We start from the raw sequence: 27,853 nt of genomic DNA, 5'->3' as shown, positions 1-27,853 counted from the left end.
CTTCTGAACTTCTGTGGAAAAGTCAGGATAAATAGATATTTTCCTTCCATCAAGGGTAAGTGAAGAGTGGTCCCTGGCCTTTCGTAGGATAAGGTCTCTCTCTTTAAAATGTTGTAATTTGATGAGTACAGGTCTTGGTGGAGCACCCGGTGGCAAAGGACATGAAGGAACTCTGTGAGCTCTTTCAATTGCAAAAAATTGAGAGAGAGTGTCTTTGCCGAACATTGTAGTCAGCCAGGATTCAAAAAAAATCAACTGAATTACGACCCTCCGCTTTTTCATGAACCCCGACTAAACGTATGTTATTTCGCCGATGCCTATTCTCTAGGTCATCAACCTTCTTGAGAAGGGCATTGATATTCTGAAGACCTCTCCTGAGATATTTATGTATAGTAGGCATTTGGTCCGCAACAGAACTCACTCTTTCCTCCAACTCATTGACTCGGCTGTTTATTTTCTTCATGTTTTGTCTGATGAGATTAATGTCCTCTCTAAGCCCTCCCATGTGTTTGTTGAGAATTTCTAATGAGAAGCTACAGGATTTTCCAGCAGAGAAAACATCTTGTCGTGTAGGCTCTTGCCCAGAATCATTCACGTCTCCATAGGTGTTGTTAGTGCTCTGCATTTCCTGAACTTCTCTGTTTAACTGTTGCTGTGAGAGTGGTGCCACATTGCCTCCCCTGCACAGTCTCTGTATCTCTCTTCCTCTGTGAGCATACCTGATCAGGTTGTAAATCATCTGAAGGGTCAGAATCTAAGGTCAGTCTGGCAAATCTCCCCAGCTTTGCTGCAGCAGCCTCAGCATCTCTCACTCTGGCTGGTGTGGGGGAGGAGGCGCCATGTTGGAAGGCCCACTATCTGGACTCTGCTCCTTCTGATGCTTGCTTCTGGTCATGTCTGAGTGCACTTTAAAGCTTCTCTGTGTACTTTCCCCCAGCCTTTGGTGTGAAGGAATCAATATTTCACTGCTAATAGGTGGAAATGAAAGGATGCAGAGCAGGAGCAAAGCACAGAGCTTCCATGTGAAGAGGCTGTCAGCAAAAGGTCCTTTTTAAAGGGGAATCTGTAACACTCCCATCATCTGCTCCTGAGCTCACATCAAAGACAGTCTGTATTATATGTATTTTATATGAGCACTGCACTTGGCTTTTTCTGGCAAAGAAGATGACACACCCGATCTGCCGCTCCATTTTACAATAGGAATAAAAGTGCCCTGTCAGGGATAAAAATTCCCCATTCTTCCAATCGGTACAGTCCCAAATGGTCAGACCAATCAATCACTGACCAATAAGATATCACCTCTCCTGTGGATCCTATGGAGTTATCACCTCTCCTGTGGATCCTATGGTCATAACTTGTTTTCACCAACAAAGTCCTTTACTGCAAATTACCGTAATTGTACATCCCAGTTATGGTAGCGCACAGTAAGAGGTGCAGGAGCCTCCTGTATTTTACAGCCGACGCTCCACTATAATCGTGATAATGGCTAACAGGTTTTCATATACAGCTGTAGTGTGGGCCCCTAGAATCAATTCCTATTGGGGCCCCAGACACCCCAGTTTGATCCTGGTTGGGGGAGGGGAGGGTAATTTTGCACCCTGTGGTAAAGAAAAATTGTAAAATCCAAAAAGACATCTCTGGAGAGGGGACATATCACCCTCACATTGAACATATAGGATTATAACTAGAAAAGTGAGAAAGAGCTGACACTTCAACCTCTATTGACAAAACCTACAAAAGACAAAAAATATATCTCATACCCTACCATCATTAGAACATGCTCCTATTTCTTGCATGTGTACCATCTTAGACCTCAAGACAAAAAACCTTCACATTGCTTGGTTTTTTGTCTTGTTTGCATTCTGTGCAATTTAAGGGTGTGGCATCCCCTTTGTTTAGCTGATTAGTATATATGTAGCTTACCACGGGCCTAGGTGGTCTGGAGTTGGGACCCGGTCCTATTTGTCTTCCCTTTTATGTGCATTACTTCAACTTTGATATACAGTAAGGTTTTTAATATAGACAGTGTAGGTACCGTCCCAATTTAGGGTCACCTTATCACTGGTGGGACGGCTTGTATACTTTTTTTGATCAAAAATAGTTCACTAAGTACCCTATATTTAATATGCAACTTTGCTTTACATTTATATATAATGATGGTAGGGTATGAGATATATTTTTTGTCTTTTGTAGGTTTTGCTTCTTTTTGCTAGTGTGAACATGCTCCTATTTCTTGCATGTTTACCATCTTAGACCTCAGTTCACATTGCTTGGTTTTTTGTCTTGTTTGCATTCTGTGCAAAATAAGGGTGTGGCATCCCCTTTGTTGAGCTGCTTAGTATATAGACCTTCCCTTGAGAAAGCCGATCAATATACACGCGAAACGCGCGTCGGGAAGCGGGCTTTCCCTTCTACCTATTTGATTGCTGACCTAGGGTAAGCATTGTCTAGCTGCCATCCTCCCCCACTGTGGGTTTTTTTCTACATGCCCCAATGAGGGGCTTTATTACTATTTTCATTGCTATTTGGACTTTTTATGGCTGACATATTACTTAATTTGGATACTGCCTTAATTTATAGTCCATTTGTAGGGCTCTACTCTGTGGAGCCCCATTGCCATAGTTAGGGGTTCGGGGATTTATGCACTTTATGGATGCAAGCTATATCTATTGATTCATTTATGTATCACTTCGCTATTTCTATCCCCCCCCCCTTTCCCCCCCCCTAGTATTGTCAGTATTCGCTGCTACTGCTCCTAGCCCCCTTGCACATGTCTTTTTATTATATGTTTTTGTGTTGTCTTAAATTTTGTGTCAATAAAATTTATACCTTTTTATCTTTGCCATAAAAGCTCCGCTCTTTTTTTTCTCTTGGTGTATATATGCTTAGTATATATGTAGCTTACCACGGGCCTAGGTGGTCTGAAGTTGGGACCCGGTCCTATTTGTCTACCCTTTTATGTGCATTACTTCAACTTTGATATACAGTAAGGTTTTTAATATAGGCAGTATAGGTACCGTCCCAATTTAGGGTCACCTCGTCGCTGGTGGGGCGGCTTGTATACTTTTTTTGATCAAAAATAGTTCACTAAGTACCCTATATTTAATATGAAACTTTGCTTTACATTTATATATAATGATGGTAGGGTATGAGATATATTTTTTGTCTTTGTAGGTTTTGCTTCTTTTTGCTAGTGTGAACATGCTCCTATTTCTTGCATGTGTACCATCTTAGACCTCAGTTCACATTGCTTGGTTTTTTAACCTCTATTGACGTAGGGCCTCCTGCCGTGGTCAGGTAAATTCAACAAAGAATCTGATGAGAACCAGCCAACAAGTCTAGAATTTGCATACTCAGAGGCGGATAAGTACATTTCCAAAGCAAGGGCTTCCTCTTTTCAAAGGACTTGTCTCAGACACTCTGAAGACTGTGGTCAGTGATGAATATTGGGGTTTGCATCGATCCAATATTCATGGGAGATGTATTTTCGACATCATAGCAAAGGGACGATCATAACGCATTCACTCACATCATTGTAAGGCCAGCCAAACACCCCCAACTTAATATCGTTTAGATGGATAATGCTATCCATGCCATGTTTCATCTCTATAGAAAGGTAAAATCATGATAGAAAACATGACCATGATATTTCCCGCCCGAGACCTCCATGGGCGAAGATATCCTGAAAGTTGGGGATCTCATAAACTTCTAAAAGATCTAGCACACCTATGAAAAGTCCTCATATGAGCTCACCAATAGAAGGTATGTGGGTGTAACCGTGATCTTATTAAATCAGAGCTTGGATTTTGGTCATTGGTCAGTCCTGGAAGGTACAGCTTGCTGTAGTTGTATCCGTTTTCCTAAGGAGTTCTTCTAAGGAGTGCTTCCTTGCGCTAAGCTCTGAGCTATTTCTCTGACACAGGTTTAGCACTTTTCTTTTATTATCTTTTTGATTTTATGTTAATGTATATATCATATTGTTTGTATCATCTTTGTGTATTTTTTATACACACTGCCTACTTTTCAAGATTAGATCACTTGTTTTTATTCTGTTATTCCCACACCCTATCATTTCTTTACTTAGAAAATTGGGCGTGAGGAACGATCAACACGCCCATATGATGGCGCGGTCGAGCATGTAAATTGTAACTCCCTACATGTATTTCTATAGCATGACGAAGAACGTTTGGCGTTCGAAACGTGTAGGTTTCACAGAGGTCTCCACCTTTATTTATTTTATTTTTGCAATGTGTATATCTTTTTAATGGATTAACAATAAAATCATAATTTTATCTGCAATTGGATCTGGAAGCTGGTGTATCACAATGTCGGTGGATATGCACCTTCTCTTTTTGGTTGAGGAGAAGGTGACTCCTACAGGGTGAGATAGAAAAATGCAATGGGCCTAAGAACTATCAGGCAGGTAATTGCTTATTACGTGCTTGTTCTACCCTGTGGTGGCTAAGATTGCTCCTGGACCGCTCCTAACAGCGATTCTGCTGCTTCACGTCAACAGAACAGCTCTTCCTCTTCCCGACTGCTCTGTCAAAGAGGCGTGACTGCCACCTTTATGCTGATTGACAGACGGCTCCCTGCAGTTAGGCAGCAGGGAGCAAGCTGTCAATCAGCATGACACCGGCAGTCACACCCCATCAACAGATCAGAGCGAGAGCTGAAAAATCACTGTCAGGAGCGCTCCGTGACCACTCTGAACCAGCAAATATCGGCGCCTGGCACAACAGGCACATAGTTAGCAAATACTTGCCTGTTAGTTCTTAGGTCCATGGTAAAAAAAAAAAAGTCACGGACAACCCCTTTTAATATTAAGGAGCAGGAATTCTCCGCAAGATGCTATAATCAAGAAAACATGAAATTCTCTCCTGCCCAGTCAGTCTGCCCGATCTGTTACACCATGATTACCAAAACCTCGACTCATTTCACTGCCCACTTGTATTACCACTTACCCGGCTCTGCTTGGCCCCTGTTACCAGGCCATTGGCTTATCTGACTGCAAGTGCACACTTCTGAACCGGGAGTCCCTGTGGATTTTCACATCCCCTCAATTTGACATAATGAATTTCAGTGACACAGAGGATTGTTCGGCTAGACTGAACAGACTAGCATCTATTTTTGATAATAAACCGTCAGTGGTGACAACAGAACCAGATGAATTTAAAGATCTCATGTTCCAGATGGAAAACAAAATGACCAGAGAACTTAAAGTTTGGTGGGATCTCACAACCTTGGACACATATATAAAAAAGGAAATGATCCCTAGAGGTCTGCGTTTAAAAAAAGTCACCACCACTATATACAATGACGGTTTTCCAGAAGATCAGAATGCGATTCTTAGTCAATGTTCACTGAATCTTATGCACCTCATAATCAAACATGAGGAACTGGAACTGACTTAAATTAAATTGGATATTAAAAATATACAATCGTCTTTGGGGAAATATGTGCAACTAAAAGAATTTAATATTTGTAATGACAAACTGAAATCTAATTTGGCCAAGTTGGAGAACACCATTATGGATATAAAAAGATCCAAGTTCAAAAGGGACAGTGAGGACTATGCGCAGAACAAGATTTATAGTTGGAATAAACAATTACCATCCATCTTAAAAAAACGCTCCCACAAACGTTTTCAGAGATCTGGAAGAGGGAGTTTTAAGGAGCATGATGATGTTACGGATAATTCTTTTGCTGCCACCTCTGATGATTACTCAGATTCATCTATGAGTTCAATGGGAGAAATGCAACAATTGTATTTTATCAAAAATAAATTATCTAGTGCTGGTGGAACGATTACAAAAAAGGGAGGAAGAGGGTGTGGCGCCCCTGAGGGTTCGGTCGCCACAGGGGGGTACTGCATCTTGTGAAAGAGGTGTGGTATCTCCTCTCCCAGGTTAGGATGGAGCACCTGTCAAGACCCCACCTCATCACTCAACACTACACACTCCTGTCCTATGGGGGGCTAGTATGCACTAGGGTGCTGCCCCAGCAGGATAATGGAGATGGGGGAACCAAAGATAGGGGGAACCATGTAGTGGGTGAGGGTGGAGGATGCACTTTTAGGTTACACTTGTAGATACATATTTAATAGCCAGCCATCTTAAGTTCATGGTTGTTTCATTGTGGTCTTCACAGCTGGCAGTGGCCTTGTGTAGGAGCCTGCAGCGTGCTGGAGATGCACGGTCCTCGTGCTCTGGCCTTGAGACGAGGAGCAGGATAGAGTTAACGGAGGTCTCTACCCGGTCAAGGTCCCTGCTTAAGAAGGCCTGGAGGGGAGTTGAGGAGGAGAGCTCCGCTGGCAAAAGGATACGCCACCTGTACTCTCCATTCTGGCCTAGTCAGAGGGACTCCTGCTGCAAGAGGGGTACCGGCCCCCGATATCTGACTTTGTTACTTCACGTCTCAGTCGGAAAAGCCCGGAGGCTAAGTGGTTCTCACCGGGTAACGGACGGAGTGGAGTCGCCACCCGTGCCCTTGTTCTGTGTATAGCCAGAGGGAGACCAAGCCTTGCAGCACACACTGCACACGGACAGGAGAGGCCCAAGGGGGAGATTTCTAGGAACACAATCGTGCTGGGGGTCCTGATAGACACACCTGAACTACCGGGGTGTGCCAAAAACCCTTCTCTGGTAGCCGCAGCACGCCGTGAGGAGCAAGGAGAAGCCTTGCAGCTGACCTCTAACAAAATGAGTAAAGCCTGGAAGACTACATCCATTGCCTCCGGTCCATTATTGCAGCGGGACACGACACCGCACCACTGCATCCTCCCTGCTTCCTCTGCCTTGAGGCCCTGCTCCGCCTGTGGGGAGTAGTACTACCATCGGCTGCCACAACATCCCGCCTCAGAGGACTGCAGCAGCGCTGGTGGCGCATCACCAGACACCACAGGTGGTGTAGTCGTTTATCCTCTCATAATTGCCACTCATCAACTAGCCCCTATTTTTAATGTGTGCGCCCTGGGCACGGACCGGGCCGAGGCCGCGACTGCATCCCCATTCTACCAACTGGGCCCGCCGTCCGAGTACACCCTTTCCCAGGGAGGGCTAGCCGCTACTGAAACAGCTAGTGGCGGGTCACACAAGGGCGGGACGTAAGCGCAAATGCAAACAAGAACCCATCACAGAGCAAAAAACGCCATTATTAGAGTCACTAGCTACATCTTATCTGAGAGTCAAATTTCTCTCCTGGCAAAAGGCCTGAGCTTTTCACCTTCTAACGAATTTGACATTTTCAGAACAATTATGGATGTTAACAAACTAGCATGTAACCTCACCATCCGATGTCATTTTATGGACATGAAAAATCCACAAAATACAGCTTCAGAAGAAGTTTCTCCTAGGACAAGCCAGGATTCCATGTTATTATTCACAGAACAACAGTCTTTATTACAAATGAAACAATTCGAGACGGAATCTTTAATTCCAAATGTAAATTTAAATGACGACTTTCGGGCTGGCAATCCTTTCTTTTACCCACTTCAGTCCAGACCATTGGTTCTGGATCAGTTCCAGGACTTAATTGAAAAAGAACTAGTGGAATTAAAGAATGAATTATCTTCTACTAATCATTTGGACTCTAATCTGACATATAGAGAAAAAGACGCTCTGAAAAAATGAAAGGATAATTCAGACATACTAGTCCGCTCAGCGGATAAAGGTGGCACTATAATACTGAATGCAGGATTGTATAAAAAATTGAATTTGATGGATTTAGAAAATAGGGATGTTTATATGGAGTTAGCTAGAGATCCTACTGTTGACTTTAATGAGGCTATGTATAATCTATTAAACGAAGGTTTGCACTGAGGGGCCCTAAAAAAAAATTAATGGAATATTTATACGTAGATCACCCAATTGTTCCAGTTTACCATTCGCTGCCAAAAATACATAAAAATATTTTCCCACCACCTTTAACCCCTTTACTACCCAAGGTGGTTTGCACATTAATGACCAGGCCAATTTTTACAATTCTGACCACTGTCACTTTATGAGGTAATTACTCTGGAACGCTTCAACGGATCCCCCTGATTCTGAGAATGTTTTTTCGTGACATATTGTACTTCATGATTGTGGTAAAATTTCTCCGATAACACTTGCATTTATTTGTGACAAAAACTGAAATTTGGCGAAAATTTTTGAAAATTTAGCAATTTTCAAAATTTGAATTTTTATGCCCTTAAATCAGAGAGATATGTCATACAAAATAGTTAATAAATAACATTTGCCACATATCTTCTTTACATCAGCACAATTTTGGAACCAAATTTTTTTTTTATTAGAGAGCTATAAGGGTTAAAAGTTGATCAGAGATTTCTCATTTTCCAACAAAATTTACAAAACCATTTTTTTAGGGACCACATCACATTTGAAGTCACTTTGAGGGGTCTTTATGACAGAAAATACCCAAAAGTAACACCACTCTAAAATCTGCAGCCCCAAGGTGCTCAAAACCACATTCAAAAAATGTATTAACTATTCAAGTGCTTCACAGAAATTTTTGGAATGTGGAAGAAAAAAATTAACATTTAACTTTTTTCACAAAAATGTTACTTTAGACCCAATTTTTTTTATTTTCACAGGGTTCACAGGAAAAAATGGACCCCAAAATTTGTTGATCAATTTCCCCTGACCACACAGATACCCCATATGTGGGGAAAAACCACTGTTTAGGCGTATGGCAGGGTTCGGAAGGGAAGGAGCGCCATTTGACTTTTTGAAAGTAAAATTTGCTTGAATAATTAGCGGACGCCATGCTGTGTTTGGGGAGCCCCTTATGTGCCTAAACAGTGGAAACCCCTCACAAGTGACACCATTTTGGAAACTAGACCCCTCAGAGAACCTTTACAGAAGTTTAAACATGGAGCCATGACAATAAATAATCAAACTTTTTCCACAAAAATTATGTTTTAGCCCCAATTTTTTTATTTTCACAAGGGTAAGAGGAGAAAATGGCCCCAAAAACTTTTTGCAATTTCTCCTGAGTACGCCAATACCCTATATGTGGGGAAAATACAGTGTTTGGGTGCACGGCAGAGTTCAGAAGGGAAGGAGCACTGTGTGACTTTTTGAACGCAAAATTGGCTGGAATTGAGGGCGGACGCCATGTCACGTTTGAAGAGCCCCTGATGTGCCTAAATAGTTGAAACCCCCCACAAGTGACCCCATTTTGGAAACTACACCCCTCAAGGATTTTATCAAGGGGTATAATGAACATTTTGAACCCGGTACGACACATAATTTGATAACATATTGAATAAGTTGTCATTAGTCTTGAGCACAAGTGCTCGCTACTTGAGTTTGCATCGTGTACTCGGGTATGCACCATGTATCGCACGTGCTCGAGTGACATGCTCGAGTCCTGCCCACATGTTTCACAGTTATTAGACACCCAAAACAAACATGCAGGGATTGCTGGTGCATGGCAGGCAATCCCCGCACGTTTTTTTTGACTGTGAAGCATATGGGGCAGAGACTCGAGCACCCGCGATACTCAATGCATACCCGAGCACCCGATGCAAACTCAAGTAGCGAGCACTTGTGCTCAACACTAGTCGCCATATCGTCATCTTTTTTTTTTTTTGCTTTTGAAAAAAATCCCAACCCTAGCACAACCCTAACCCTAGAGTTTATTTTTTACACCGTTCCTTGTGCAGTATAAGTGATTAGACGACTTTATTCTTTGGGTCGGTGCGATTACAGCGATACCAGAATCCTATCGGGTTTTTATGATTGACAGCTGTCTCACACTAAACGACGCATTTTTTTGCAAAATCTAGTTTTTGCATCGCCATATTTTGAGAGCTATAATTTTTCCATATTTTGGCCGACAGTCATTTCACAACTTGTTTTTTGCGGGATGAGTTGACGTTTTTATTGGTACCATTTTCAGGCATGTGCCATTTTTTGATCGCTTTCTATTCCGATTTTCGGGAGGCAGAATAAGCAAAAACAAACAATTCAGGAATTGTTTTTTTTTATTTTTTTATGCTGTTCCGCGTGTGGTAAAATTGATGAGGTAGCTTTATTCTTTGGGTCTGTACGTTTACAGCGGTACCACATTTATATCTTTTTTTATGTTTTGGCGCTTCTACACAATAAAAGCTATTTTCTAGAAAAAAATATTTTTTTGCATCACTTTATTCTGAGAGCTATAACTTTTTTATTTTTCAGCTGATGGAGCTGTATGGCGGCTTGTTTTTTCTGGAACAAGATGACGTTTTCAGTGGTACCATTTTTGTTTATATTCATCTTTTTGATCGCGTTTAATTCCAATCTTTGTTTGGCAGTATGATGATAAAGCATCGTTTTTTGCTTTGTTTTTCATTTTAATTTTTTACCGTGTTCACTAAAGGAGTTAACTTCTGAGACAGTTTTATAGGTCAGGTCGTTCCGGAAGTGGCGATACCAAATATGTGTACTTTTATTGTTTTGTTTGTTTTTTTTCATTATAATATTTATTGATTTGTACATTATATTTTTATTTTTGGTGAATTATTTTTTTTTTACATTTTTTTACCACTTTTTTTACTTTTATACTTTGTCCCACTATGGGACTTTCACTTTTTATACTCTGATCGCCTGTATAACATAGGGATGGAGCACTATCCCTGTGCTATACAGGCTGTCAGCGCTGTAGATGCAGAAGATACTTTGGTCATGCACTGTGCATGATCAAAGTATCTTTCTGCTGTCTGGTGATCCGGATGTTGTCATGACGACATCTGGGTTACCATGACAACCACGGAAGCCAGCCTCAGACAGAGCGCGACGGCGGGGAAGAGGTGAGTATGCAGTACTTACCTCCGCAATGCTGTGATCGACTTCGATCGCAGCATTGCGGGAGTTAATGTGCCGGGAGCCGTGCGTGACCGCTCCCAGCACATAGCAAAAATCAGCTCACACCCGGCGGCGATCGCGCCCGCACAGCCGGTGTGTGGCCGAAATCAACAGGGCGTACTAATACGTACCTGGCTCTTAAAGCCCAGGGCGCAGGTACAGTACGTATTAGTATGCCCTGGGCTGTAAAGGGGTTAAGACCCATAGTGGTGGGGATTGGTTCCCATGGTGAAAAATTAAGTGCCTGGATGGATTTTTACCTACAGCCTCTGGTTCAGGAAACTCCGAGTTACATTAGGGATTTAAAATTCATAGTGACCATTTTTGATAAATTTGAATGGCCAAAAAACTTTGGATTATTGTCCTGTGATGTAGTGGCATTATACCCCCTCAATTCCACCCCATATTGCTTTAGCATGTTTAACCTACCACCTTGACACATACAGTTCGTACACTATAGAAATAGAAGAATTTCTGGTCATAGCAGTACAGTTCCTCTTAGAGCGTAATTATTTTAGCTTTGATAAAAGTTTTTTTTTTACAGAAAAGAGGAGTCAGCATGGGCAGTAAATTTTCTCCTTCGCTAGTGAACATAGTGATGTGTAGGTGGGGGGAGCTTTTCATTTACCATAATGATAACACATATAGTGGACACATTGTGTGGTACGGTAGATTTATTGATGACCTCCTCCTGGTGTGGGGGGCACACAGGAGGAGGTGGTACAATTTCTACAGTACATCAACTGCAAGAATTTTAATCTTAAATTCACTTAGTTCTACCATTCATCCAAAATTACTTTTTTGGATCTCGAACTTGAGGCTACCAAGGAGAAAGAATTGGTCAAAATTAATCCCCACAGAAAATCTACAGCCTCAAATTCTATTCTATCAGCTAAATGTTGTCATCCGCCACATATTAAGAGAAATATCCCTTACGGTGAGCTAATACGAACAATACGAAATTGTTCAGATAACATCACTTTTCAGAAGGAATCAGAAAAAATGTGTAACAGACTATCCAATAGGTGCTATCCCGAGTGGTCTTTAAGAAAAGCGAGTAGAATTGTCTCCAATATAAATCGGAAAGATATACTCCGAAATAAACAGAAAAATAACATTAACACATAGGATACTAGGGTAACGTTTTCTACCACCTATAGTCCTCAGTATAATAAAATTACATCTAGAATTAAAAAGTATAACCCTATTATATATCAGAACAAGAAACTAAAAAACCTACTTTCTAATGCCATCCGCTTTGTAGGCAGGAAAGCGCCCGCTCTGGGAACCATCCTTTCTCCTAGCTTATACACCAGTGAGACTAATACTGTACAACCAAATTGGCTCAGCACAAAAGGTTTCTTCAGATGTGGAGCCAATCGGTGCAAAGCGTGTCTACATGCGGTTAAAACAGATCGTTTTATGTCCTTAAGTAATGATAGAGAATATAAAATTCATGATTTCCTCAATTGTAATTCATCAGGGGTTATATACCTTATAGAATGCACCTTGTGTAAGGTCCACTATGTGGGTTGTACCACAGGTGCGCTGAAAGTCCGTATCAGAAGACATCTTTCTGATGCGATTCATTTGGAAGCCATAAATACATCAGCAGTATCGAGGCATTTTGCGAGAGTTCATAATGGTGACACCTCATTCTTTAAATATATGGAGATAGAGAAGGTATATAGATCCACACGAGGGGGGGATCATAAGTGCAAACTTCTGAACCGGGAGTCCCTGTGGATTTTCACATTGGATACCACAGGGGTTAAATTCAAGACAGGATCTGATACTGCAGTATTAAGAAATATAATTCTGCATTTATTTCCATGCATGTACACTGGGTACGGAAAGTATTCAGACCCCTTTAAATTTTTCACTCTTTGTTTCATTGCAGCCATTTGGTAAATTCTAAAAAGTTCATTTTTTTCTCATTAAAGTCCACTCTGCACCCCATCTTGTCTGAAAGAAAGAAGAAATGTAGAAATGTTTGCAAATTTAATAAAAAAGAAAAACTGAAATATCACATTGGCATAAGTATTCAGACCCTTTGCTCAGTATTGAGTAGAAGCACCCTTTTGGGCTAGTACAGCCATGAGTCTTCTTGGAAATGATGCAACAAGTTTTTCACACCTGCATTTTGGGATCCTCTGCCATTCTTCCTTGCAGATCCTCTCCAGTTCCGTCAGGATGAATGGTAAACGTTGGTGGACAGCCATTTTCAGGTCTCTCCAAAGATGCTCAATTGGGTTTAGGTCAGGGCTCTGGCTGGGCCAGTCAAGAATGGTCACATAGTTGTTCTGAAGCCACTCCTTTGTTATTTTAGCTGTGTGCTTAGAGTCATTGTCTTGTTGGAAGGTGAACCTTTGGCCAAGTCTGAGTTGCAGAGCACTCTGGAAGAGGTTTTCATCCAGGATATCTATGTACTAGGCCACATTCATGTTTCCTTCAATTGCAACCAGTCGTCCTGTCCCTGCAGCTGAAAAACACACCCATAGAATGATACTGCTGTTATGATCTGCTACAAGAACTAAGGAAAGAGAGGAAATCTGTCCATACAATAGGACTAAGCTGATTCCCTATGATGCAGTGGGCAACCTGTTCCTTGTGAACAGACCCGCCTTCGTCCGCGGCTAGTCTGAACGCAGACCTATAGATTAAAGGGAGGGGTCCCTAAAAGAACTAAGGACTGGGACAAAATTGGACACCTCCTGGCAGAAGTAGTAGCATAAGAAGACAAACAGACAAAAGTACTTAGTGGTCCAAGGACCAAACAAACTAGAGAGATACAGTAGGTACAAAGCACCTGGCTAGATTAAGAGTCAAAGTAACACTGAAGTCCAGCAAAGCCTGAAGGGCGGAGCTGGAATAAATAGGCAGAAGGTCACGTGACCACAAAATAGAAAAAACTAACAGGAGGGTTCTAACAACTGCCACCACCATGTTTCACTGTTGGGATTGTATTAGGCAGGTGATGAGCAGTGCCTGGTTTTCTCCACACATACCACTTAGAATTATCACCAAAAAGTTCTATCTTTGTCTCATCAGACCAGAGAATCTAATTTCTCATAGTCTGGGAGTCCTTCAAGTGTTTTTTTGCAAACTCTGTGCGGGCTTTCATATGTCTTGCACTGAGGAGAGGCTTCGGTCTGGCCACTCTGCCATAAAGGCCCAACTGGTGGAGGGCTGCAGTGATAGTTGACTTTGTGGAACTTTCTCCCATCTCCCTACTGCATCTCTGGAGCTCAGCCACAGTGATCTTGGGGTTCTTCTTTACCTCTCTCACCAAGGCTCTTCTCCCACGATTGCTCAGTTTGGCTGGACGGCCAGGTCTAGGAAGACTTCTGGTGGTCCCAAACTTCTTCCATTTAAGGATTATGGAGGCCACTGTGCTCTTATAAACCTTGAGTAATGCAGAAATTCTTTTATAACCTTGGCTAGATCTGTGCCTTGCCACAATTCGGTCTCTGAGCTCCTTGGGCAGTTCCTTTGAGCTCATGATTCTCATTTGGTCTGACATGCACTGTGAGCTGTGGGGTCTTATATAGACAGGTGTGTGCCTTTCCAAATCAAGTCCTATCAGTTTAATTAAACACATTTGGACTCCATTGAAGGAGTAGAACCATCTCAAGGAGGATCACAAGGAAATGGACAGCATGTGACTTAAATATGAGTGTCTGAGCAAAGGATCTGAATACTTATGACCATGTGATATATCAGTTTTTCTTTTTTAATAAATTTGCAAAAAAATTCTACATTGCTGTTTTTTTTCAGTCAAGATGGGGTGCAGAGTGTACTTTAATGAGAAAAAAAATGAACTTTTTAGAATTTATCAAATGGCTGCAATGAAACAAAGAGTGAAAAATTTAAAGGAGTCTGAATACTTTCCGTACTCACTGTATGTATCTATATACACTGCTCCAAAAATAAAGGGAACACTTAAAACAACAGAATATAACTCCAAGTAAATCAAACTTCTGTGAAATCAAACTGTCCACTTAGGAAGCAACACTGATTGACAATCAATTTCACATGCTGATGTGCAAATGGAATAGAAGATAGATGGAAATTATTGGCAATTATCAAGACACCCTCAATAAAGGAGTGGTTCTGCAGGTGGGGACCACAGACCACATCTCAGTACCAATGCTTTCTGGCTGATGTTTTGGTCACTTTTGAATGTTGGTTGTGCTTTCACACTCGTGGTAGCATGAGACAGACTCTACAACCCACAGAAGTTGCTCAGATAGTGCAGCTCATCCAGGATGGCACATCAATGCGAGCTGTGGCAAGAAGGTTGGCTGTGTCCAGAGGCTGGAGGCGCTACCAGGAGACAGGCCAGTACACCAGGAGATGTGGAAGGGGCCGTAGGAGGGCAACAACCCAGCAGCAGGACCGCTACCTCCGCCTTTGTGCAAGGAGGAACAGGAAGAGCACTGCCAGAGCCCTGCAAAATGACCTCCACCAGGCCACAAATGTGCATGTGTCTGCACAAACGGTTAGATACCGACTCCATGAGGGTGGTATTAGGGCCCGACATCCACAGATAGGGGTTGTGCTCACAGCCCAACACCATGCAGGACGCTTGGCATTTGCCACAGAACACCAGGATTGACAAAGTCGCCACTCGCGCCCTGTGCTCTTCACAGATGAAAGCAGGTTCACACTGAGCACATGTGACAGACGTGACAGAGTCTGGAGACGCCGTGGAGAGCGACATCCTTCAGCATGACCGGTTTGGCAGTGGGTGAGTAATGGTGTGGAGTGGCATTTCTTTGGAGGGCTGCACAGCCCTCCATGTGCTCGCCAGAGGTAGCCTGACTTCCATTAGGTACCGAGATGAGATCCTCAGACCCCTTGTGAGACCATATGCTGGTGCGGTTGGCCCTGGGTTCCTCCTAATGCAGGACAATGCCAGACCTCATGTGGCTGGAGTGTGTCAGCAGTTCCTGCAAGATGAAGGCATTGAAGCTATGGACTGGCCCGCCCGTTCCCCAGACCTGAATCCGATTGAGCACATCTGGGACATCATGTCTCGTTCCATCCGCCAACTTCACGTTGCACCACAGACTGTCCAGGAGTTGGCGGATGCTTTAGTCCAGGTCTGGGAGGAGATCCCACAGGAGACCATCCGCAACCTCATCAGGAGCATGCCCAGGCGTTGTAGGGAGGTCATACAGACACGTGGATATATATATATATATATATATATATATATGCCTTTTTGTCACTCTAGTAGTAGGGCCATAATTAAGACATGATTTGTTGAAACGCGTAGGTCTGTAAGCTATGATAGTTGCACATTTGCTGTATTCTTTGTGGAGTAGTGTTTTATACGGCTAATAAAAGCTAAGTATTAATATTTTTTCAACTAAACAAACCTTTACGCTGGATCATTTGCACTTTTCCCTTGTCTGACTACACTTACGTTTCGCCCTGGTACCACTTATCTTCTTCTCCAGAAGTTTCCCATTTCTCTATTATACTCTTCAAATGACATTTTGAGACTTTCTCCTCCTGTTGTTGCACATATTTTTTTTCCCTTCATCTGCACAGGTATCATTAATCTATCAACTATAATGGCTGTACCAGGTCCTGCAGGTCCTGTATCCCGTACACATGACGTGGGCAGTGCACGGCATGCCGCTAGTTTTTATTCTGAGTGCTCTTATATACGGTGGTAGTTTTACACAATGTTGAGCCTGTGATCTGCAGAGTGAAATGTCTGACTGCTAGAACAGAAGTATACGGCAGATTCTACAGCATGGATACATAAAGGACGTCCTGGGGGAATATACCTCCCTCCAACACTCGTCCAGTCCCTGCCTCACACTAGAGACATTTATAATAACTCCAGGACTATGGAGCTGGTCATTTTCTCATAATCTGTGGCCATTATTAGTGATCTCGCATTGTACGGTAATATCACCCTGGAGGTTGTGATGTATTTAGTGTAATAGCGCCATCTAGAATATACAGTATATATCAGGCGATACTATGCTTTTTATAGTTAGTCGTCTTATGTGCCCTCTATAGCTATCTATTATACTTTATATTTCTTTATAATAATTTATAATAAATTACTCGATAGTTTTACAGCTTTATGATGTTTATTAATCTGCTGTAATTATAAAAGAAAGTCCAACCTTACAGTGGACACAGGTGGAAGTGTCCTCCATGATGGTGTAGGCTGAGGTGGAGCAAGTATATAGTCAGTGGGGGATCAAGATGACCAGTATTCCCCAGGGTTCCTTGTTATCAGGGAGGGACCCGGTGTAAGCAATCAAAAGATCTTATCCTCTGACCGGCTGTGTGCCATCAACAGGTAATGATCCTCTGTCCGGCTGTGTGCCATCAACAGGTAATGACCATCCGGCAGTGCGACATCAACTGGTCATCACCCTCCAGCTGTGTGCCATCAACAGGTAATGACCATCCGGCAGTGCGCCATCAACAGGTAATCACCCTCTGGCTATGGCCATCAATAGGTCATCACCCTCCGGCTGTGTGCCATCAACAGGTAATGACCATCCGGCTGTGTGCCATCAACAGGTAATGATCCTCTGTCCGGCTGTGTGCCATCAACAGGTAATGACCCTCTGGCTATGGCCATCAATAGGTCATCACCCTCCGGCTGTGTGCCATCAAATGTTTTTATCTTCTGTCCAGTTTTGTGCCATCAAGAGGTAATGACCCTCCAGCTGTGGGCCATCAACAGGTCATCACCCTTCGGCATTTAGGCTTCTTGTCTTCTGTAAGATGCGATTCTTGAGTCTCCTGATGTTAAAAAATATTTAAAAAATCACAGATTAAACTAATAATCTATCTAGTACATAAGCATCACAATTTATAATCTATCTAGTGCATAAGTATGACAATTTAGCTCACAGAACATACACTATGCTAAAACATTAGACCCTACAAGCAGAAATTTGCTAAACTAACATAAATATAACTGACAAATCAGTAGAAAAATTGCTACCAATGGCACAGCTCTCTTCACATCAACCTGTAACCATAGTAGGTAAGAAATAGAGGACAATGCTCATAGTCAGTTATCAACAATTCGGCATGGGGCATCCCACCAGAGACATTATAATATCTAGTAGATTATAGATGGCAATAGAATTTACCAACAAGCACATAGTACGCCAAACTCAAGTACATAGTAACCTCGACACGTTTTCCTAAAATAGGTTCATCAGAAGCACATACTAGACAGTGATACTTAGCAAAGCGTTCATAGATATATGCGCCATATGATAAGGTGCTAAATAAAGTGCAAGTGTGTGACAAAATATCCATTCGATTTCAGGTGCAATGCTGCATTGTATGTAGTAAGATGGTGCCCATCAGACAGCATGTATAGGACTAACCTGTGATGAAGACACGAGCAATGGGAAAGTTCAAGCAGTTGCCTTCTCAATCTTCCTCGCCTCTAAGACATCTAAGGAAACATCTTCTCCTCTTCATTTTGGGTGGAGGTGATGTAGGCATTTCAGGCTCTGGCATTCTAGGTTCTGACATACTAGGTTCTGACATGCTAGGTTCTGGTGTTCTAGGTTCTGGTGCTCTTGGCTCTGGAATTCTGGATTGTTGGCTTCTCTGAAAAATCAGTAACTTCTCTTTATGCTCCGTGGAACTTCGAGCTCTTCTTCCTATATTGTTGTGAGGGATCGTTCTGACCCAGACAATATCATTGAACGCCACTTTATAGTTGCAACTAGGAACCTTTTTCGCATCCTGCGGTGCAGGAGCCATGGATGGAGTAGAACATTTGCCATTGGGCAGGACAGGTGTTCTCCTGGAGTCTTGCTCCTGAATCTGAGGGATGCAAATCGGCTCCTTACAAGCACTTTGTTCCTTCAGAATGGTTTTGTTCTCAGGAGTTTTCTGATTGTTTCACCAGGTTCAGACATTGCCCACTTGCTCAGGACAAGACTTAAGGCCAAATACTCTAGTATTGTCAGTAGTGTCATCACCGCAACAAAAACTGCGTCACGGAAGAGCCAAAGAGGAAGATTGATGGAAGCTTGATAGGTGCTTCTCCTGAGATCCACGGGTAGTGGGTCATCCTATAATAAAGAAAAAAACCATAATAAAGTCCTGTATATTTATACCCAATCCAGTCAAACAGAGAGCCCTTGTTATTATACAGTGATGGATACATTATCAAGCAACTTTCAGAAATATCCCATTGAGAAGATCAGGAAGAAGTTTGGGATTCACCTCCAGGGTCCATGGAATATTATTTACAGTTGGACTTTCATATGACGGACGGTCACGTGTCCAGTATGAGAAGTCCTGCAAGAGGTGATATTCTCATTAGCTGATCCTTGTGACCTCCATATTGATGAGAACATACTCGCCCTCAGTGTACTGTAATGTGGGGGGTAGAGCAACGTAAAGCACAGAAATGATAGGATGATACTCATCATCTCCAGAGGTCTCTCAGCACCAAGGTATGGTCAATGAGATACAAGCTGCAGATGGGCCGAGGCTTCTAATATACCCAGGGGTGACATCACAAAGCCCTCTGTGACATCATTGCACAGTTCTATCCATCATGTCACTGATACTTTGGACCTAACTAAATGTCTAAAAGAGAACCCTTCCACATGATTTCCAATCACGGAGCAGCTTCAGTTTTTCAAGAAAAGTTTAAAAAATATAATCTGTGCTGTGATTGGTCACAATGGCACATGAAGCAGAACGTCTTTAGATCTTTTAAAGGGAAAGTGTCAGCAATTTTTTTACAATTGTAAAATTGTAAAGTATTTATATTTATATATAAATACACATATATATTTAAAAAGGTTTTAATGGTATAAAATCTGAAAAAATATTTTAACTGTTTTGATGTTTTCATCTTGTAAACACTAGGGGGAGCAGCTGATGACATTTCCATGAAAACAGAATACAGCTAGCTCGCATTACGACTGCAGTAAAAGTGGGCGGGATCTGCTCACATGGGTGTGATGTCACTCCTCCCCTTCTGGGCGTTTGCAAAAAGGTAAATGAGACTGTAGTTTAGGATCACAGTGCGGAGCGATCACTGGTGACTGCAAAGTGATATATAAGGGACAACACCAAAGTCATTAATCACTACAAGGACAAGGCAGGAATGTGGGAGTCAGAGGGGTCACCCCACACTTATATCCCCTCTGACTGTCACCTCCTAAGCTCCTTTCCCTGCCATAACCTCTTATTCCCGCAGGTAAATTCTTACAGGACCCCCCTCCCCATCCCCTTCCCCTGCCGCAGCTGATTCTAAACGTCCTCCATATGTAATAATAGACAGGTACTCACCGGCAGCCTATGGTAATTCACAGGGTAGAACAGGGTACAGCACAGAAACAATATGGCGATCCTCATTGTCTCCAGGGGGTATCTCAGCACCAAGATATGGCCAATGAGATATGAGCTCCAGGTGGATGGAGCCCCCTTATATACCCCAAGGGTGACATCACAACGCCCTCTGTGACATCATCACCCACAACATTCCGTCACATGACATCACCCAGCACCAGCCTCATGCGACCCAGCATAAATAGAAACGGTCCCTGTTGCCTATAGCAACTATTCAAAACTAAGTTTAAACTTTTCCAACAGCTAAAGGCGGCTCTGTGATGGCAGTTTCTTCTTGTGGACGGTTGTGATAAATCTGCAGAACATCTACATAACGCGACATGTAGAAAATCCTGTCTTTTCCCCTCTGTTCTTCCTCTGGTGCTACAGAGACGGATAGAAGGAGCTTTTCCAGACCTTACAGTGCACAATATGGGACCTAATCACTGATATCCCAGATCTCCTCAGTACAAGCATACCGCCAACCTATGAGGACTAGAAAGAGGGCGAAACCATGCGGCACGCGTAGTCTGACCACGCCCCTATCCACACCCCAAGCCACACCCTTTTTATACCTTGGCAGGAGGAGATGTCTACAAAGCGCAAGTTATCAAAAGGCTGAAGGAACACTTTATCAACATGAATGAAGGTTTTGAAGGGCATCCACTGTCCTGGCACTACCGGAAGTTCCACAACCAATCTTATAAGGACACTAAGTTTTGTGGGATCCGATTAGTCCCCAGAAAATGGAGGGGAGGTGATTACCTGAGATTAATGTCGCGGATGGAATCCAAATGGATCTTCACATTAAATAGCTTGGCTCTGAAGGGCCTTAATCACGAGAGTCAGCTGTATGCCTTCAACTCGCAGCGGTATATACTGTATGTATTTTTTATCCCAGTACCAATTGAACATTTACATTGCACTTTTATGAACCTCCTTATATTTTATCAATATAATATGTCTTTTGGATATATTCCTTTGAATCCACCTATTTTATATATGTATTTGTTTCTATACATTGATACCCCTATTGGAGATACAATATAATGTTTTTATTTTTCTCCTTCATGTTTTCCTTTTTATCTCTTGATGGTACTAAGTGCCGAATTTATACTATCCTGGTAATATACACTGATTAACAGACTGTTTTTTATAGCCATCAGAAATATAAGTATATAATTTTTATTCATTTTTAACTAATTGTGAAAGTTTGAACAAAGTCTTTTTTATTATTATTTTTTTCACACACAGTCTATTCTTATTGGAATTCTATCTTAGTTCTATTGCACCTCCATATGTCCTTTTGCACCGTCTTGATAGTATTGGATCTTCCTCCATTTCTTTGGTTGTATTATCTTTGTGGGGGGCGTTTGGACTTTATTAGGTTACCAGTTTGACTACCAGCGAGAAGCTGACGAAGAGGAACTGTGAGTCCTCGAAACGCGTAGTTTTTTTTGGCCTATACAGGACATCGAAGGAGAAGGAGAGAGTCAATGCACAGGGATAAGCCCTCCTGATATCCAGAAGATATATATAACCATATCATATTATTGATACAAAATATAAATGCACAAAGGCAATAAAATCACTTAAAAACACCAAACGCCATCCTTACTTTGCAAGATACCTATTCCAAAGGTGTATCTAGGTTTTCTGGCACCCGGTGCAGAAGGGGCTGGCTGGCACATTTCAGCCTGGGGGGCAAGCACACAGCAGTGGCCCATGAGTAGCGGCCCATCCTTAACATGTTTATTACCAGATGCATCATAAGCCTATATTCACACAACCGTATTGTCTAAGTGTTGCCCGTGAAAAAAGCTGACAGCACTTGGACCAGTTCAGATGAGTGTTTGTAGTGGTCAGACATAGTACATATTATTCTTATGTATTACTATTTTTAAAGCAGATATACCTTTTTAGAGATGTAGTACCAGGGGCGGACCTACTGCCCGTGCAGCCGGTTCATTGAACGGGGGTCCCCGAGGGAGAGGGGGCCCCTCCAGCCTCCAGCAGGGCCGCCATCATGGCATGACTGCCCTGACTCCAGCATGGGGCCCGGCCGGTCGGGGCCCCCTCGGAGCCCCCCTCTTGTGCGTCTCCTCATGGGCCCCCGCCCCGCAGGACCCCCCCCGCCGTCACATGACCGGAGATGTGCCTGCGCTCAGCATGGGCCCCATGCTGAGCGCAGGGACATCTCCGGTCATGTGACAGCGCCGGCACAATACTTACCCCTCCCCGTGCCTCCGCAGCATCTGCCGCGTCCTCTGACTGTGATGTCTCAGGTCAGAGGTCACGGTGACATCTTTACACCGCGCGCTCTCTCCTGAGCTGTCACATCACAGAGCGGGAAGACGAGCGCAACGCTGGATTCCGGATCAGCAGCAGGTAAGAAGTGAGGTGAGTATTTATTTATTTTTTTATGTATGGGGGCATGGGGCATTTAATGGTTGAGGGAGAGTGGGTGTGACATCCTGCATGGGGCATTATATGGGGGAGGTGGTGTGACATCCTGCATGGGGCATTATATAGGGGGGGTGTTGGCATCCTGAATGGGGCATTATATGGGGGAGGGGGGAATTGACATCCTGCATGGGGGCATTATATGGGGGTAGGGGGGAGGGATGTGACTTCCTGCATTGGGCATTATAAGAGGGGAAGGGGGAAGTGACATCCTGCATTGGGCATTATTAGAGGGGAAGGGGGGAAGTGACATCCTGCATGGGGCATTATAAGAGGGGAAGGGGGGAAGTGACATCCTGCATTGGGCATTATAAGAGGGGAAGGGGGGAAGTGACATCCTGCATGGGGCATTATAAGAGGGGAAGGGGGGAAGTGACATCCTGCATGGGGCATTATAAGGGAGGGGGGCGTGACATTCTGCATGGGGCATTATAAGGGAGGTGGTGTGACATCCTGCATGGGGCATTATAAGAGGGGGAGGGGGGAATTGACATCCTGCATGGGGAATTATATAGAGGGTGGGTGTCCTCCTGCATGGGGCATTATAAGGGAGGGGGTGGTCTGACATGCTGCATGGGGCATTGAAAAAGGGGGAAGTGACATCCTGCAAGGGGCATTATATGGGGGGGAAGAGGTGACATCCTGCATGGGGCATTTTATGGGGGGTAGATGTGACATCCTGCATAGCGCATTAAAAGACGGGTGTCATCCTGCATGGGGCATTATAAGGGGGGAACAGCCTGCATGGAGCGTTACATGGGGGCCAATATTCTGTATGGAGAGTTATATGGGGACCAGTATCCTGTATGGATGCTGTATGGAGCATTATATGGGGACCAGTATCCTGTATGGAACATTATATGGGGACCAGTATCCTGTATGGAACATTATAAGGGGGTCAGTATCCTGTATGGAGCATTATATGGTGCCCATATTACTGTATGGAGGACTATACTGTCCGGTCTACACTGTGCGCTGTGAGGATTCGCCGGTTTCTGAGCTATTGTAGAATTTACAATAGATATCGCTTGTGTAATGGGGCATTATAAGGGGGGAACAGCCTGCATGGAGCGTTATATGGGGGCCAATATTCTGTATGGAGCGTTATATGGGGGTCAGTATTCTGTATGGAGCGATATATGGGGGACAGTATTCGGTAGGGAGTGTTATATGGGGGCCAGTATTCTGTATGCAGTGTTATATGGGGACCAGTATCCTCTATGGAGCGTTATATGGGGACCAGTATCCTGTATGGAGCATTATATGGGGACCAGTATCCTGTATGGAGCATTATAAGGGGGTCAGTATCCTGTATGGAGCATGATATGGTGCCCATAATACTGTATGGAGGACTATACTGTCCGGTCTGCACTGTGCATTGTGAGGATTCGCCGGTTTCTGAGCTATTGTAGAATTTACAATAGATATCGCTCATGTAATGTAGTAAGTGAAATCCTTGGCCTTGTACTATATATATATATTTCTTTGCGGTATCTGTGCATTATGAATCATGGTATGTGTTAAAGGGGCCCACTGAAACTCTGTCGCCCAAGGCCCACAAAAACCTGGAGCCGGCCCTGGGGGTAAGTATAACAAGTTGTATTTTTTTTACATACAATTAATTAACTTGGAGTGGGGGGAATCAGAAAAGCACGGGGGGGATGAGAGATGCACGGGGGGGGGGGGCGGCCCTTCATGCCCCCTATGAAGGGCGGGGGGGCCCCCAAAAAATTCTTGCACAGGGGCCCACTACAGTCTGTGTCCGCCCCTGTGTAGTACGCTGTGTTTTTCTACACTCCTAAAATAACATATCAGCAGAGTAAAGGTGGTCACACATAAGCCCAGGTCTGCTAGATAGATACCTATGAATTATTATTTTGTATATGTTTTCAAACATACTTGATCAATGAAATCATCATTGTAAACTTCAACTCCACATAATAGTATATGATGTAGCAGTCACTAATTATCTTGAGTGCTTCATCTGATGTCCGTGCACATAGTATACATAGTATACCACATACAGTCATATGAAAAAGTTTGGGCACCCCTATTAATCTTAAGCTTAATGTTTTATAAAAATTGGTGTTTTTGCAACAGCTATTTCAGTTTGATATATGTAATAACTGTTGGCCACAGTAATGTTTCTGCCTTGAAATGAGGTTTATTGTACTAACAGAAAATGTGCAATCTGCATTCAAACAAAATTTGACAGGTGCATAAGTATGGGCACCTCACCAGAAAAGTGACATTAATATTTAGTAGATCCTCCTTTTGCAAAAATAACAGCCTCTAGTCGCTTCCTGTAGCTTTTAATGAGTTCCTGGATCCTGGATGAAGGTATTTTTGACCATTCCTCTTTACAAAACAATTCCAGTTCAGTTAAGCTTGATGGTCGCCGAGCATGGACAGCCTTCTTCAAATGATCCCACAGATGTTCAATGATATTCAGGTCTGGGGACTGGGATGGCCATTCCAGAACATTGTAATTGTTCCTCTGCATGAATGCCTGAGTAGATTTGGAGCGGTGTTTTGGATCATTGTCTTGCTGAAAGATCCATCCACTGCGTAACTTCAACTTTATCACTGATTCTTGAACACTATTGCCAAGAATCTGCTGATACTGAGTGGAATCCATGCGTCCCTCAACTTTAACAAGATTCCCAGTGCCGGCATTGACCACACAGCCCCAAAGCATGATGGAACCTCCACCAAATTTTACTGTGGGTAGCAAGTGTTTTTCTTGGAATGCTGTGTTTTTTTGCCACCATGCATAACGCCTTTTTGTATGACCAAACAACTCAATCTTGGTTTCATCAGTCCACAGGACCTTCTTCCAAAAAGAAATAGGCTTCTTCAAATGTGCTTTTGCATACCTCAGCCGACTCTGTTTGTGCGTACTTGCAGAAACAGCTTCTTTCGCATCACTCTCCCATACAGCTTCTCCTTGTGCAAAGTGCGTTGTATAGTTGACCGATGCACAGTGACACCATCTGCAGCAAGTTGATGCTGCAGCTCTCTGGAGGTGGTCTGAGGATTGTCCTTGACTGATCTCACCATTCTTCTTCTCTGCCTTTCTGATGTTTTTCTTGTCCTGACACTTCTGGCCTTAACAAGAACTGTCCCTATGTTCTTCCATTTCCTTACTATGTTCCTCACAGTGGAAACTGACAGGTTAAATCTCTGAGACAGCTTTTTGTATCCTTCCCCTGAACAACTATGTTGAATAATCTTTGTTTTCAGATCATTTGACAGTTGTTTTGAGGAGCCCATGATGCCACTCTTCAGAGGAGATTCAAACAGGAGAACAACTTGCAAGTGGCCACTTTAAGTAGCTTTTCTCATGATTGCATACACCTGGCTATAAAGTTCAAAGCTCAATGAGGTTACAAAACCAAAAAAAGTGCTTTAGTAAGTCAGTAAAAAGTAGGCAGGAGTATTTAAAACAAGAAAATGATAAGGGTGCCCATACTTATGCACAGGTCAAATTTTGTTTGAATGCAGATTGCACATTTTCTGTTAGCACAATAAACCTCATTTCAAGGCAGAAACATTACTGTGTCCAACAGTTATTACATATATCAAACTGAAATAGCTGTTGCAAAAACACCAATTTTTATAAAACATTAAGCTTAAGATTAATAGGGGTGCCCAAACTTTTTCATATGACTGTATGTAGCGCCCCGAGGGTTCGGCCGCTACAGGGGTATTGCACCTCAGACCAGAGGTGTGATATTCCACTCCCAGGTAAGGATGGAGTATGGACCAGGGCTCAGTTAGCTGCATACAGCACACACACCCCATTTCCGAGGGACAGCTCAACGGTGCTCCCACTAGACAGAAGTGCAGGCACGACCGACTATGTCCCTGCGTGGAGTGGGGAGGGGGGTGGAACACCCAGTGCTGTAGGGGCAGATAGGGGTTGGTTCCTGAGCGTAGGAAGGAGCCCATTGGTTGCTGGTCACCTGGGCTCATGGTCAGAGGGAGGTATAAAAGGTGGGCACCATCTTAGATCTAGGTTCGTTCAGTCTGTGAGGAGAAGTTGAGAGGAGAGCTAACAGGGAGCAGCAGCTCAGGCTGAATGCTGCTCCAGAGGCAGGCCTAGAGAAGAGGCCGGAGCCTGAGAGGAGAAGGAGAAGTGGGTCTAGAGAAGAGGCCGAGGAAGGAGGAGAAGTGGGAACAGGAGGAGAAGGAACAAGAAAGGAAGAGAGAGAGGAACAGAAGGGCTCAGGACCAAGAAGGAAGAAGGGACCCTAAGAACCCACGAGAATACAGGGTGAAGGGTCAGGCAGATTAAGGGTGCCGGATCCCAAGTTGGTGGAGGAGAAACTACCCTCAGCCAAAGACCGGTTGTCGTGATCATCTATTGGTGCGACACCTCATCAAACCTGCTAGGAAGGCACCATATAGGACAGCGGAGGACGGGGCCCACGTTTAACCGCACAAGTCCGCGGCAGCTGGACAAAAGTGGGTCACTGGTGAGGCAGGCCAGAGAAAGGATTAAAGGGGGTCCTGTGCCATGCTCCTGAACTGCCTGGGAGTTGACCGAGCCCCACACCTGGTGGACGCAGCACGGCTCGGGCGGTCACTACCTGTACAGAAGTGACCTGGAGTACCTGAACTGTGAGTAAACGACATTGGACTGCAGTACGTTGTCTGTGTGCTCTTTCGCTCCTCCAGCACTATCAGCACCGGGACTCTCACTACCATCACTCCCAACATCCACTACACTGCCCTGGGGCCGCACTCTTCCCGTGGGGAGTCACACCATCCCAGCTGCACACGTCATCAGCCCCAGCGGACTGCCTTGCAGCGGCGGTTCCTAATAACCGCAATCCACAGGTGGCGTAGTCGGACATTATCTAAAGTACAGTAGCAGACTACCATTGGTCTGACCACCCTGAGCCGCGGGACCAGGCCGCCACTACTACCCCCATCGTTCAACTATCGCCCGGATCCGCGTGCCCCACGGCCCAGGGGGCGAGTCACATACAGTACAATATATATAGGAGAATATACAGTATGACTGGTATATAGAGACGAGCAATTTGTAGAACCGTGGTCCAGTGGTCAGATGAATATTCTGTGGCTGCTGAACAGGAGCCACCACATAGTCTCCTTTTTACAGCCCCACATAGCCTTCCATATACTGTTACCACACAAAATTTTTTTACCAGGATATATTATGA

Source organism: Phyllobates terribilis, unplaced genomic scaffold (assembly GCF_046119375.1).
Source record: "Phyllobates terribilis strain yellow unplaced genomic scaffold, ASM4611937v1 Scaffold_156__1_contigs__length_4398808, whole genome shotgun sequence".
Lineage (NCBI taxonomy): Eukaryota > Metazoa > Chordata > Amphibia > Anura > Dendrobatidae > Phyllobates > Phyllobates terribilis.
Note: the sequence above shows the minus strand (reverse complement) of the source record.